Raw genomic sequence first — 14,410 nt, 5'->3', positions numbered from 1 at the left:
TAAGTGTGTTAACCCTCGCAAGGCTGCCGGCCCAGACGGCATCCCTAGCCGTGTCCTCAGAGAATGCGCAGACCAGCAGGCTGGTTTGTTAACGGACTTATTCAATCTCTCCCTATCCCAGTCTGCTGTCCCCACTTGCTTCAAGATGTCCACCATTGTTCCTGTACCTAACACCCAAGACCCAATTAAATTTTCTTACCGCCCCAATAAAGCAATCACCATCGCACTGCCCTTTCCCATCTGGACGAGGAATACCTGCGTAATAATGCTGTTCATTGGCTATAGCTCAACACCATAGTACCCTCCAAGTTCATCATTAAGCTTGGGGCCCTGGGTCAGAACCTCGCCCTGTGCAACTGAGGCCTGGACTTCCTGACGGGCAGCCCCTAGGAAGTGAAGGTAGGAAACAACACCTCCACTTTGCTGATTCTCAACACAGGGGCCACACATGGGTGCGTGCTCAGCCACCTCCTGTATTCCCTGTTCACCCATGATTGCTTGGCCACGCACGCCTCCAATTCAATCATCAAGTTTGCAGATGACACAACAGTAGTAGGCCTGATTACCAACAATGACACCCTGGGAGAGTGATGCCAGGAAAATAGCCTCTCCCTCAACGTCAACAAAACAAAGCAGCTGATCGTGGACTTCAGGAAACCACAGCGGGAGCACGCCCCTATCTACATAGACAGGACCGTAGTGGAGAAGGTGGAAAGCTTCTTCGGTGTACACATAACTGAGGATCTGAAATCGTCCACCCACACAGACAGTGTGGTGAAGAAGGTCCAACAACCTCCGGAGGCTGAAGAAATGTGTCTTGGCCCCTAAAACCCTCACACACCCTTACAGATGCGCAATTGAGAGCCTGGTACGGCAACTGCCCACAACCGCAGGGCTCTCTAGAGGGTGGTGTGGTCTGCCCAACGCATCACTGGGGGCCAACTACGTGCACCTGATGTCACAGGAAGGCCAAATATATCATCAAGGACATCAATCACCCCATTCACAACCTGTTCACCCCTCTATCATCCAGAAGGCGAGGTCAGTACAAGTGCATCAAATTTGTGTCTTTTTAGACATTTTCATGTAGATGTGATTGTGTGTTTTGGATCATTGTATTGCTGCATGACCCAACTGCGCTCCAGCTTCAGCTCACAGATGGATGGCCTGACATTCTCTTGTAGTATTCTCTGATACAGAGCAGAATTCATGGTTCCTTCTATTAAGGCAAGTCGTCCAGGTCCTGAGGCAGCGCTGTTAGTCAACTCTTTGGACTAATGATTAAACCCCAGATCAGCTAGATGCAGGCAAGAATGTGCAAGGTGGTATTGAATGTGTCACTGTCTGTCACCTTGATTACTCAAATTTGTCTATAGACCTGTGCACCTACATTATAAACTATCATTTGTAGGTTGTAGCAACCTCATTTTTAAATTTTACCTTTATTTTACTAGGCAAGTCAGTTAAGAACAAATACTTATTTTCAATGACGGCCTAGGAACAGTGGGTTAACTGCCTGTTCAGGGGCAGAATGACAGATTTGTACCTTGTCAGCTCGGGGATTCGAACTTGCAACCTTTCGGTTACTAGTCCAGGATATAGGGGTATAGGTGTATGGATATAGGGCAACTTCGAGTATCATGTAGTAGCCTAAACCTATCGATAGGTGAATGGTGAAGGTGAATAGGTGAACGGAATATGAATGACAGTTATCCAATATGGTGTAACAGACATAAGGCCCCCAAAAACCATCCTCCCTAAACCATCCTCCCTAATCTTAAACGGCAAAGAACGCCGTTGTTGCTGTGGAATGCCATTAAAGTATTTCAGCATGAACTTAGTTAGCGCTATGTTTGTATCTTAGTCTTTTTGTTAGTCAATATCCCATCCCCTGATCTGTAGACTAGTCCTTTCATTCTGCTCCTCGTCATCTCCTAATGGTGGAAGTAACAGTTTACTTCTGCAATCTAAAAACTGCGGTGCAAAATAAGCCACATTTGCATCTTTCTATTTCTTTGGGAGCTGCACTTCAGTGAAACGCAAAAACATCATTTGGTATGTTCATGGTGTATTTTCCCATGACATGAATACATTCCCTCCCCCAGTGTATATTGGGTCTTATCATATTGCTGTAATGAAACAAAAGATGTGTATCTAATTGTAGGTCTGCCCCCTCCTTGCCCTCATTCCCCTCCTCCTCCCTGAAATCCCCCCACACTGAATCATCTGTCCAGCTGCTTTTCCATTGGAAAACAAAAAGGCTTGTGTACCAGCTGGAGATAGCACTTTACACACATCACCCACACACACATCACTCATCCTTACACACTGTTAGCTGTGGGTTAGACAGAGTGCATTCCGTTCATGGGCATGACCCCAAGTAAACTACGCACTCCCACAGCAGTCCACTCTGTGGAAAGATCCATAGAGGTACTCCCTGTTCCCGTCACCCCAATTAGGCTACTCACTGGGTGAATCTCAATATACACTCTTCCTCTGTCCCAGTCAGAGCAGTTTGAAGTGTTAGTGTACTTAATCCTGCCTGTACTCTTGCAACAGCCTAATCAGAGCTGTGACTCACATGTTCTCTGATTGAAAGGCCCATAAAAACATAACTTAGGCTACTTCTGGTTCCTCCTGTCAGCTCCAGGTTATCTCTACAGTCAGTCAGTCACTATTATACTGGAACACGGTATTTACAGAACATGCTGCTCAAACACAATGTCTCATTGTTCAGTCTCTGATTATGGGGATCTATGATTTTGAAATGACTGTCATACTAGGATGTTATAAGGCTACTTTTATTAAGCTTACAATAGGCTATATCCATTCAAAGAGCATGCCAGATCCATAGCTATTAGGCTACCCTCTATTACTATTAGGCTACAGTGCAATAGGTCATTCATTGTTCATTTTGGGGATAAATCTCATTTTCAAATATGCTAGGTGATGTCTACCTGCTGCTGTATGTAGCCTAAACATCCGTGCTAAACTGAGATCTATGGTACAGCTGTTACTAAAAGACTAATTCAGCAGCCATTACAGGGCTATCACAGAGCAGTCCACTTCCAGTCAAAACTCTCCATTACCCACTTCAAATAAATCAACCCTAGCCATTTAGACCTGTCTGTTCTCCCTGTGGTGTGTACCCCCCTTTTGGCGAGAGCGTTTTACTGCTGAAGTAGGGTCATTTAGTGAAACAGATCACGTGCTCAAGTATTGCTGAAAAGGTGAGGGACGTGTGAGTGCAAATATACAGCTATCTTTTCTGTTTAGCCCGTTTACATGTATTTCACTCTCCCTCGTCCCTACACGTTAGCTGTTGTTGGGAAATCAGGGCTATTCTGCACTGCACTTTTACAGCGCTTCAGAAGCCAGTCACATTCTTATCAAACCACACAGTACACCAGCCACCTGTGACCGTGTTATCATCAGCAGACCAGTTGACAACACCAGAATGGTGTCAACAACAGATAATAAAGTGGAATATCAGCTGTTTGCGAACGTAGGACCAATTGAAGCTGTAGCACTTCTCGTCAGGCTCACACAGTGGTGTAGAGTGGTGGAGATCGCATTGATCCTCTCAGCCATGGGAAATACAGGGAGGATATGGGACTATCCTTAACCACTGATACAGGGTCAGATATTTTCCCATCCTCCTAATAGTTAGGCCTAAGGTTTGGATTGGGGGAATGGGGTATGCTGGCCTGTGGTTAATGCCAATTTCTGCTTCAAGCACAGTGAAGCTGTGGGGGTGTTAGCAGGTTAAAGGGCGTAATGGCGGGCAGTTTGAGCTGGACTAGAATCTGCCCCCCTTGAGCAGGGAGGGGGAGGAAAATGGGGACAGGACTTGGTCTGGTGGCCTCTTCAGTGTCTGGCCCCCTTTTTGACTTCCATTCAACCCCCCTTTCTTTCTCTCTGTTTCTCTCTATCTGTTTTTCGATTATTCTCTCTCTTTGTCTCTCTCTCTTCCTCTGTCTTTTTCATAAAATCTTCCCTGTCTCTTTTCTCGTTTTTGCTCTCTCTCTCTCTCGCACTCTCTATCTCTGTTTTTTGTGTTAAGGGAACTGCAGTCATGTGACTTTTTTGTCTCAACACAATCACCAGTGTTTGTCATTGGTCGATTTCTTTGAAAGAGCATTGGTCTCCAGGGCGACAGAGAATGGCGGCACCACTTTACTTTTCTCTCTTGCTCCCACCCCTCCCTTCCACATCACGCTGAGTGTGTGGGGGGGCTCTTATTCACTCCACTGGATCAGGTAGCAGTGTAACACTCTCTCACAGTGACAGGGCTGTTTCTCTCTCTTGCTCCTCTTTCACACCACCACAGAGACCCAGACAAACGGTTGGAGTCTACTAAACAAAGTGAGTAGTTGTTGGCTTTTTGTCCCATGTTTTGCAAGTTTGCTCTGTGTCTTTTTCTGTTGGCTGTCTTTGTCAAACTGTTGCTTTCAAGAGTGTTTTAATTCATGTGAAGTAATAGACGTTGATGTCGTTCTAAGGCAGATTGTAACAAAAAAACGAATGATAAAATCAGTCTGCAATTGCACTTTTTGTTTGCTTATGTGGCATTCACATTGTCTTCTGGCAACTGATGAAAAATGTTCTTACCAGTAGCTTATCTATTAAAGACATTACCATGGTAACGACAAGAGCAGAGCAATCACTTGAGTGTCTAAAGGTGAATGCAGGTCTAACATTGGCACAAATGTCTTGTCTTCATACCAGGTGAGGGTACATTTTTCAAAGCTCTCATGTAGGCTATTTACATTCTGAACATCTTTAAGGAGTCATAGAGTCATGTTGTTATTATTGCATACTGACTAATAATCAATGAGTATGATTCATTTTCTGGCTAGATTGATGGTGGATTTCCTTTCCATGGGAAATTAAAATTGACAGGTAATTTTGGTGTAAAGCTGCATTAGCCCTCAACATGGACCTTACAGTTAGTTGTCTTAATTTCAGTGAAAGTCTATGGAAAAAATGTGTATTTAAACTGATGGCGTGACATCTGTGGTCTCAAGATTTCTGTTCTTAAAATCATTGGGTTGTATTGGCCGTGCAGTAGAGAAAGCTGTGATTTTGAGACTGCAGCTGTGAGCTGTCTGTGTTCTTTTGGCCTTGTCCCGACACAATCTTTGGGCTGAATTAGGCCACTTTCTCACATTTTTGCATGGCAACCGCCTTCAAGTGTTGTCCTCTTTTGGCTGTGTTTGGTATCCGTGACAACGCCAGAAGCAGAGCTCTCGGCCACTCCCACAGGTGCACTCTTGTCTTGTCTGTCTAATGGCCAGAGGATCTACTGTTACACACACACACACTGCTCGATTGACCTGGCTGTCCTGTGATACTTGACCTGCACAGATCAGTCAGTTATCAGTTCCTACACAATAGAGCGGACATACTAGGTTCATTTCAGCATCTTTTTAGTCAGGGGAGACCAGTCGGGGGAGAGGTTATACTCAGAGTTGGGTTGCTGATATTAGAGACTGTATTGCTTGTCTGTGTCTTGTATGGGAAGGCTAATGTACGGGAGGCAGACTGGCTGGATCTAGACATGGAGGCTAATGTACCGGAGGCAGACTGGCTGGATCTAGACAGGGAGGCTAATGTACAGGAAGCAGACTGGCTGGATCTAGTCAGGGAGGCTAATGTACGGGAAGCAGACTGGCTGGATCTAGTCAGGGAGGCTAATGTACGGGAAGCAGACTGGCTGGATCTAGTCAGGGAGACTAATGTACGGGAAGCAGACTGGCTGGATCTAGTCAGGGAGGCTAATGTACGGGAAGCAGACTGGCTGGATCTAGTCAGGGAGGCTAATGTACCGGAGGCAGACTGGCTGGATCTAGACAGGGAGGCTAATGTACCGGAGGCAGACTGGCTGGATCTAGACAGGGAGGCTAATGTACCGGAGGCAGACTGGCTGGATCTAGACAGGGAGGCTAATGTACGGAAGCAGACTGGCTGGATCTAGACAGGGAGGCTAATGTACCGGAGGCAGACTGGCTGGATCTAGACAGGGAGGCTAATGTACCGGAGGCAGACTGGCTGGATCTAGACAGGGAGGCTAATTTACCGGAGGCAGACTGGCTGGATCTAGACAGGGAGGCTAATGTACCGGAGGCAGACTGGCTGGATCTAGACAGGGAGGCTAATGTACCGGAGGCAGACTGGCTGGATCTAGACAGGGAGGCTAATGTACCGGAGGCAGACTGGCTGGATCTAGACAGGGAGGCTAATGTACCGGAGGCAGACTGGCTGGATCTAGACAGGGAGGCTAATGTACCGGAGGCAGACTGGCTGGATCTAGACAGGGAGGCTAATGTACCGGAGGCAGACTGGCTGGATCTAGACAGGGAGGCTAATGTACCGGAGGCATACTGGCTGGATCTAGACAGGGAGGCTAATGTACCGGAGGCAGACTGGCTGGACAGTTTGGGAAACAGCTGGTCTGTGACGAGTGAATAATTGTTTATCTACTCAAGATTTTAAGTGTGTTTGTTTGTGTGTGTGTGCGCCCCCATGAGTGTGAGTGTGAGTGTGTGTGGGCTCACAGGAAGCTGTGGTGGAGTGTGTCATGGCTTTATCTATCCGTAGACATTAATACTTGACTAAGAAGAAACGGGGACTTGGGCCGCGTTGTTGCTCCCTGCTGCATGGTGCTTTGTATGATGTCACCCCTGGTGGTGTTAGTGTTTCTGTAGATTCTTTAGGCTACTAGATTATTTTTATGCCAGGTTCTGATGAGCCCTTTTACACTACCACTGTCTAGAATATGAGACGTACGGCATATTGTGAGGATGATATCTATAAAATAAATGTGCAGTAAGAACAATACAAGTCCATTATGTGAGTGGAGACAGTGTCATGTTCCCCAGGCTGGCGGTTGTGTGCAGAGGGAAGGGGAGGGTGAGGGTGGGACGTACACTGACTCAACCAGCCACCCCACTGCACACACAGCAAGATGAATCATTTGATCCACAGAAGAGAAAGAGAAGTGGAGTGAAAGCCATTGAGACTTATTGTTCTAACAATAGATAGCCCTTTCCCCAAACATCAGAGAGAGAGAATGGTACAGACAGACAGACAGACAGACAGACAGACAGACAGACAGACAGACAGACAGACAGACAGAGACGGACGGACAGGGAGACGGACGGACAGGGAGACGGACGGACAGTGAGACGGACGGACAGGGGGAGAGGGGGAGAGGGGGAGACAGACAGACAGGGGGAGAGGGAGACAGGGGGAGACAGGGGGAGACAGACAGACAGGGAAAACAGGGAGACAGGGAAAACAGGGGGAGACAGGGGGAGAGGGAGAACCAGACAGAGACAGGGCGTCAGTGCCTGCATTAGGGGACCTCACACACTCTCTGTTAGTCTTACTCTGTGTTTTTGTTCACCCCTGACCTCTGATCTCTAATCACCTGACTGGTCCATTTGCCCTAACCGGGAGTTCATGCCCTTCCACTACCAAAGCACATGCACCCCCACATGAGGATCTGTCTTTTTCAGCCATCTATTTCCTGTGTTTGAGGGTTACAAAATCCACTTGTCACTTAAATCTGGCTGGATTGATTGCTTTCATTTTAGTCCTGCGACCCTTTCATACTCTTGCTTGTGTTGTTTTTTCTGCTGAAATGTTTGTAATGACCTGTCAAACACACCCCGTTAGTGGCTGAAATGGGCTGAATGGAATACATTATCTTTCCGTTGCATCTATAAGAATGCTAAAGCTTGGTCAAGGATTTAATGCATTGTCTTGACACTTAGATGAAAAGAAAGGTTCCCTTTTATTTTGAAAAAGTAATAATTCAATACAGTTGAAATGTTTACAAATTAGATGCGCTGAAATGAAACCACCCCCGAAAATGAACACTTGGATTATAGTGATATTATGTCTCGCAAACAATGTAAAGTATGTATATATAGGTGTAATCTAGAGCCAAGCCTGTTGATTTTTAATCTGAGGGCATCCTGCTATTGACACACGTTGAATTTTGCAACAACAACCGCAATTAATGAAGCAGTCTAGACAGCTAGGTCTAGACAGCTCAGGTGAGTGCAGTAGGTCTAGACAGAGCAGGTGTATGCAGTAGGTCTAGACAGAGCAGGTGTATGCAGTAGGTCTAGACAGAGCAGGTGTATGCAGTAGGTCTAGACAGAGCAGGTGAGTGCAGTAGGTCTAGACAGAGCAGGTGAGTGCAGTAGGTCTAGACAGAGCAGGTGAGGGCAGTAGGTCTAGACAGAGCAGGTGAGGGCAGTAGGTCTAGACAGAGCAGGTGAGTGCAGTAGGTCTAGACAGAGCAGGTGAGTGCAGTAGGTCTAGACAGAGCAGGTGAGTGCAGTAGGTACAGCCCTGTTCCACCCCTTTATATTAATTAAGTAATATATGCAAATATACCCAGTATATTTATGCAAATGAGGCACATATCATTTTCTTTATTTTAACACAAAATATAAAACAATTGTGTGTGTGTGTTTATTTGATCATCTGTCTGTCCATCTCTGTCTGTTTATCCATCTTTCTCTTTCTCTCTCTCCCTCACTTGCTTGTCACTTGCTTGTCACTTGCTTGTCCCTCATTTGCTTGTCTTTCTGTTTCTCTCTGTCTGGCCTGGCGGTTTGTTATCCCACTCACCCCCACCACCAGAACTCCCACAATGCAGAGGAGCTGAGGGTTGGGGCTTGGGGTCAGTGTGTGATTTGAGCGTACTGTTGACTTAAACCCTGACTGGCTTTTGTGTTCCACACTGAGGTGCTCCATGCATGACTGAGCGAGAGAGCCCTTCCCTGCACTGGCTGTGGGATGACACCAAACTGGTCTAAACTGGATGACAGCAGAGGAAGAGATACAGGCTACCAGGTTCGCTTCTCTCTTTCCTATTGTTGACCTGATATATGAACCGTTTTAATGCACAGACAAGACAATGGCCTGTTGTAGTAGTGCAGATGAAATGAGGTGGGATTATTATTAGGGATGCACGATATCGGTGAACATATCGGAATCGGACGATATTATCTAAAAATGCCAACATCAGTATCGACCCGATGTCTAGTTTAAAGCCGATGTTAAAAACCGATGTCAAAGCTAACGTGCATACCTATATAACGTAATAACACCACGTAAAATTTTGCGCTACACGTGCAACACAGCCTTCCTAACCTAGCCCACAATGTCTGCTGTGTGGATCGAGCAGTCAACAAGTCGAGCAGTCATTTAAAGAGTAAGAACATTTCAGCGAGACAACTCAAAGGCAAGATCATGGAATTCATTGCCCTTGAAAATCAACCATTCTCTGTCGTGGGTGATGTTGGCTTTCGCCAACTGGTTGAGCACCAGTACACACTACCAAGTGCGCTGTTTTTCAGATGTTGCACTACCGGAGTTACACAGTAATAGCGTCACTGCTATTAGCTTCACGACATACATACTATGGAACGCTGTATGGGTCATTGCATGTCAAAAAAGATACAGTAGCACTGTCTAAGCTGTACAAAAAAAGTCTGCAAACAAGCAAACACCGGCCACAAACGATGTGTTTACAATACCCCGTTGGTAATAAAGCATTATTTGTTTGACCGCAACTTCTGGGGTAGCTGGCTTTAGCTTGGTACCTAGCTAGCACCAATACAACCAGCCTGAAAACAATGACCAGTAGAAACTGCAGTTATTTTCATTATACTTAGCAATGATTTAGGAATCCTTGTGAGTAAGTATTAACTAGGTTGCCACTTGATGTTCGCCTATTTAAATTGAACTTCAGTTCATGAAAATAAATAACTAGCCAGCTACTTAACCCTGTTGCCCAAAGTGAACGTTATATACAGCCAGCTAGCTTTATCTGGCTAGTGAGACTCGACCGACTCGGGATATGTGTTGTGAAGCTAGCCACAATAAGGATTAGGCACAATAGTGGAATTTGCAGTTTGCCTTCAAAGTAAAAGTATGTCATTGACAGTGATGCAAATGAATACAAATATTATAATGCTAAATGGCATATATTATTATTATTATTATTATATTATTATAATTATTTTATTTTGAAGGCTAACCACAAAGTCCACTATTGTGGCTAATCCTTAATGTGGCTAGCTTCACAAAGATGGGTCCGACCACCATTAATCAAATAAGAACTGTCTTATAAATTAGGGTTATTTTAGATGATGACACCTAGCTATTTCATTTTTTTTTTTAAACCTTTATTTAACTAGGCAAGTCAGTTAAGAACAAATTCTTATTTTCAATGACGGCCTAGGAACAGTGGGTTAACTGCCTGTTCAGGGGCAGAACGACAGATTTGTACCTTGTCTCGGGGGGTTTGAACTTGCAACCTTCCAGTTACTAGTCCAACGCACTAGGCTAACCTGCCGCCCCGGGGGCTAACTATAGCTACTGAAACAGATTGTCATGTTATTTGACCCAAACGGAGTTCCATCGAAATCCTGGTTGAGAATGAAATGACTGAACAAATGAACAACAGAACAGCACAGCAAGTAAGTGAAATAAATATAAGTAAATAAGTTTACATACACTTAGGTTGGAGTCATTAAAACTCGTTTTTCAACCACTCCACAAATTTATTGCTAACAAACTGTAGTTTTGGCAAGTCTGTTAGGACACCTACTTTTTTAATTTGACATTTTTTATTTTAATTTTACCCCTTTTTCTCCCCAATTTCGTGGTATCCAATTGTTAGTATCTACTATCTTGTCTCATCGCTACAACTCCCGTACGGGCTCGGGAGAGACTAAGTTTGAAAGTCATGCGTCCTTCTGTAGCTCAGTTGGTAGAGCATGGCGCTTGTAACGCCAGGGTAGTGGGTTCGATTCTCGGGACCACCCATACGTAGAATATATGCACACATGACTGTAAGTCGCTTTGGATAAAAGCGTCTGCTAAATGGCATATATTATTATTATTATTATTATTACACAACTCAACCAAGCCGCACTGCTTCTTAACACAGCGTGCATCCAACTCGGAAGCCAGCCGCACCAATGTGTCGGAGGAAACACCGTGCTCCTGGCAACCTTGGTTTGCCACAGGAGTTGCTGGTGCGCAATGAGACAAGGATATCCCTACCGGCCAAACCCTCCCTAACCCGGACGACGCTAGGCCAATTGTGCGTCGCCCCACGGACTAGGACACCTACTTTGTGCATGACACAAGTAATTTTTCCAACAATTGTTTACAGACACGTTATTTCACTTATAATTCACTGTATCACAATTCCAGTGGGTCAGAAGTTTACATACACCAAGTTGACTGTGCCTTTAAACAGCTTGGAAAATTCTAGAAAATTATGTCATGGCTTTAGAAGCTTCTGATAGGCTAACTGACAGCATTTGAGTCAACTGGATGTGTACCTGTAAATGTATTTCAAGGCCAACCTTCAAACTCAGTACCTCTTTGCTTGACATCATGGGAAAATCAAATGCCCCCAGAAATAAATTGTAGACCTCCACACGTCTGGTTCATCCTTGGGAGCAAAACGGCTGAAGGAACCACGTTCATCTGTACAAACAATAGTACGCAAGTATAAACACGATGGGACCACACGGCCGTCATACCGCTTAGGAAGGAGACGCGTTCTGTCTCCTAGAGATGAACGTACTTTGCTGCGAAAAGTGCAAATCAATCCCAGAACAACAGCAAAGGACCTTGTCAAGATGTTGGAGGAAACAGGTACAAAAGTATATCCACAGTAAAACGAGTCCTATATTGACATAACCTGAAAGGCCGCTCAGCAAGGAAGAAGCTACTGCTCCAAAACCGCCATAATAAAGCCAGACTAAGGTTTGCAACTGGACATGGGGACAAAGATCATACTTTTTGGAGAAATGTCCTCTGGTCTGTTGAAACAAAAATAGAGCAGTTTGGCCATAATGACCATCGTTATGTTTGGAGGAAAAAGTGGGAGGCTTGCAAGCTGAAGAACACCATCCCAACCATGAAGCACGGGGGTGGCAGCATCAAGTTGTGGGGGTGCTTTGCTGCTGGAGGGACTGGTGCACTTCACAAAATAGATGGCATCATAAGGAAGGAAAATGATGTGACTACATTGTAGCAACATCTCAAGACATCAGTCAGGAAGTTAAAGCTTGGTCGCAAATGGGTCTTCAAATGGACATTGACCCCAAGCAAACTTCCAAAGTTGTGGCAAAATGGTTTAAGGACAACAAAGTCAAGGTATTGGAGTGGCCAATGAAGTGTATGTAAACTTCTGACCCACTGGGAATGTGATGAAAGAAATAAAAACTTAAATAAATTGTTCTCTCTACATTTCACATTCTTAAAATAAAGTGGTGATCCTAACTGACCTAAGAATGGGAATTTTTACTAGGTTTAAATGTCAGGAATTGTGAAGAACTGAGTTTAAATGAATTTGGCTAAGGTGCATATAAACTTCCGACTTCAACTGTACGCAAATACCAACAAAATAACAGTGGTGTGTGTGTGTGTAACCTTTTTTTAACTAGGCAAGTCAGTTAAGAACAAATTCTTATTTACAATGATGGCCCGGACGACGCTGGGCCAATTGTGTGCCGCCCTATAGGACTCCCAATCATGGCCAGATGTGATACAGCCGGAATTCGAACCAACAACTGTTGTGACACCTCTTGCACTGAGATGCAGTGCCTTAGACCACTGCATCCATGTGTGTGTGTTAACTGTTTAACTGTACTAGAATGCTTAAAAGGCCACTAAAATTTTAAATATCGGTTATCAGTATCGGTATCGTTTTTTTTACAAGGAAAATATTGGATATCGGTATCGGCCAAAAATGTCATATCGATGCATCGCTAATTATTACGATTTCATAATGAGATCATAAAGATAGACTTACATTATTCCCTGATTGAGACAGGTTTCAGGGCATTGAGCCAGGTTTCGGGGCATTGAGCCAGGTTTCAGGACATTGAGCCAGGTTTCAGGACATTGAGCCAGTTTTCAGGGCATTGAGCCAGGTTTCATTGGACATTGAGCCAGGTTTTCAAGGGCATTGAGCCAGTTTTCAGGGCATTGAGCCAGTTTTCAGGGCATTGAGCCAGTTTTTGAGCCAGGTTTCAGGCATTGAGCCAGTTTTCAGGGCATTGAGCCAGTTTTCAGGGCATTGAGCCAGTTTTCAAGGCATTGAGCCAGGTTTCAGGGCATTGAGCCAGTTTTCAGGGCATTGAGCCAGTTTTCAAGGCATTGAGCCAGGTTTCAAGGCATTGAGCCATGTTTCAGGGCATTGAGCCGGGTTTTCTGCCTATATTTAAGAGTAAACCATGCAAAGACTTAAGAGAAAGCCATCCAGCCCATCTTAATGATACACTGAGCAGAGCTACAATGCAGGAGCTATAGTTTGACCCTGACCATAATGATAGGAAGGAAAAACAAAACATTACTATTACCTTGGTCTTACTTACCCTGAACATGTCTATGTCAACAAAAGTTCAAAACTTAGAGTGTGTCATTGCAATCCAGGGATGGCTTCAATTGGACAAACAATGAAGCAAACATTGGAAAAAAAGGAAAAACAATATCAACGTTCTTATTGGACTGTAGTCCCTTTTTAGGTAAACATTTTTTCTCATGTTTGCTCCTATTGAACAGGACCCTGTCTGATTCTACTACTTGTTTGTTTTAAAGACCTGTCCCACTGGGCACAGACGTCCGTTCAACGTCCAGTTTTGATTTACATTTGGTTGAGTTGTCAACTAACGTGAATTTACAGTGAAATCAACAAATGTTTTCACCATGTTATTGGATTTTGGTTAAAAAGTGGGTGAAAAAAAGACCACATGCCCTGACGTTGATGACTTTTTGCAAATCCAATACATTTTCCATCGTTGATTTTTGGGGGTTGGAATGACGTGGAAACAAGGATGATTTAACCAGTTTTTGCCCAGTGCGGTGTCTATCTGTCCTGTTCCCACTTGCTGAATGAGGTTTTCTGGGAAACGGGGGAACAAGAGAGGGAGGTCTAATCTCTGAAGAGGGGGAGGGGAGACAGTTGAGCCTTAGACAATGCTATTCAAGACTGATGCAGAACAGCCAACAAAAAAAACCTCAGCCCACTACCCTCCGCAGGACCTAATTGAGAGAGTCCCAGGAAAGACCGGTCTATTTATCATTCTCAAATCAAACAAATGTTATTGGTTGCGTACACATATTTAGCAGATGTTATCGAGGGTGTAGCTAAATGCTTGTGTTCCTAGCTCCAACAGTGCAGTAATACCTAACAATACAGAACAATGCACACAATCCAGACGATACAAATAAAGGAATGAAGAAATATAGAAATATTAGAACGAGCAATGGACAATATATGATTAGAAAATGTGTGCACAGCAGTACTTATATATAATGAGCCGTGTCTAGAATACAGTATACACAATACATATGAAGTGGGTCA

General features: G+C 44.5%; 1 protein-coding gene across 7 annotated transcripts in view; it reads left to right on the top strand.

Moving 5' to 3' along the window:
• Nucleotides 1–4,198: 4,198 nt before the first annotated feature.
• LOC118370932 (ras association domain-containing protein 8-like) overlaps nt 4,199–14,410 on the top strand; it is a 60,017-nt gene continuing 49,805 nt past the window's right edge. For 5 of the 7 annotated variants that reach the window (XM_035756170.2, XM_035756167.2, XM_035756164.2 and 2 more), the window contains exons 1-2: nt 4,199–4,365; nt 8,764–8,871. The gene's annotated coding sequence lies outside the window, so the exon portion shown is untranslated. The remainder of the gene's footprint in view (nt 4,366–8,763; nt 8,872–14,410) is intronic. The other 2 variants (XM_052474851.1, XM_035756165.1) reach the window with 1 other exon arrangement.

Source organism: Oncorhynchus keta, chromosome 22 (assembly GCF_023373465.1).
Source record: "Oncorhynchus keta strain PuntledgeMale-10-30-2019 chromosome 22, Oket_V2, whole genome shotgun sequence".
Lineage (NCBI taxonomy): Eukaryota > Metazoa > Chordata > Actinopteri > Salmoniformes > Salmonidae > Oncorhynchus > Oncorhynchus keta.
This window is presented reverse-complemented; position numbering and strand designations above follow the sequence as displayed.